Source organism: Salvelinus sp. IW2-2015, unplaced genomic scaffold (assembly GCF_002910315.2).
Source record: "Salvelinus sp. IW2-2015 unplaced genomic scaffold, ASM291031v2 Un_scaffold5682, whole genome shotgun sequence".
Taxonomy (NCBI): Eukaryota; Metazoa; Chordata; class Actinopteri; order Salmoniformes; family Salmonidae; genus Salvelinus; species Salvelinus sp. IW2-2015.
Window position 1 is genome coordinate 12,139 of NW_019946947.1, and position 1,209 is coordinate 13,347.

Below are 1,209 nucleotides of genomic sequence, written 5' to 3' on the forward strand. Positions count from 1 at the left end.
TACTTGTGAAGCTATGCTAGCTATGCTAATCAGTGTGTGGGGGGATGGGGGGTGCTCCCGGACCCGGGGTAGAGGCTCGTTAGAGGTTAAAACTTAAAACTTTCCACTTTCTCCACTGCTGTCCTCTATGTGGATAGGGGGGTGCTCCCTCTGCTGTTTCCTGAAGTCCACGATCATCTCCTTTGTTTTGTTGACGTTGAGTGAGTGGTTATTTTCCTGACACCACACTCCGAGGTCCCTCACCTCCTCTCTGTAGGCCGTCTCGTAGTTGTTGGTAATCAAGCCTACCACTGTTGTGACGTCTGCAAACTTGATGATTGAGTTGGAGGTGTGCATGGGAACGCAGTCATGGGTGAACAGGGAGTACAGGAGAGGGCTGAGAACGCACCTTTGTGGGGCCCCAGTGTTGAGGATCAGCGGAGTGGAGATGTTGTTTTCCTACCTTCACCACCCGGGGGCGACCCGTCAGAAAGTCCAGGACCCAATTGCACAGGGCGGGGTTAAGGCCCAGGGCCCAGAGCTTAATGATGAGCTTGGAGGGTACTATGGTGTTAAATGCTGAGCTGTAGTAAATGAACAGCATTCTGATGTAGGTATTCCTCTTGTCCAGATGGGATAGGGCAATGTGCAGTGTGATGGCGATTGCATCGTCTGTGGATCTGTTGGAGCGGTATGCAAACTGAAGTGGGTCTAGGGTGGCAGGTAAGGTGGAGGTGATATGATCCTTGACTAGTCTCTTAAAGTTTAGTTCAGTTTGCCTTCTTGGGTACGTGAAAAATAGTTGTCATCTTGAAGCATGTGGGAACAGCAAACTGGGATAGGATTGATTGAATATGTCCGTTAACACACCAGCCAGCTGGTCTGCGCATGCTCTGTGGCTAGGGATGCCGTCTGGGCCAGCAGACTTGCGAAGGTTAACACGTTTAAATGTTTTACTCACATCGGCCACAGAGAGGGGGGGGGGCAGTTATTGTTAGCGGCCCTAAACAGAGAGTACACAGTGGCAGAATACCTGACCACTGTGACTGACCCAAACTTAAGGAAAGCTTTGACTATGTACAGAGCCTCAGTGTTCACAGTAAAACTGTAACTTATAAGCAGGTCAGCCCTCAGTGTTCACAGTAACTGTAACTTATAGAGGTACAGCCTCAGTGTTCACAGTAAAACTGTAACTTATAGCAGGTACAGCCTCAGTGTTCACAGTAAACG

General features: G+C 49.5%; 1 pseudogene; it reads right to left on the reverse strand.

Moving 5' to 3' along the window:
- LOC112078433 (neuropilin-2 pseudogene) overlaps positions 1-583 on the reverse strand; it is a 7,036-nt pseudogene extending 6,453 nt beyond the window's left edge.
- Between the last annotated feature and the right edge of the window lie 626 nt (positions 584-1,209).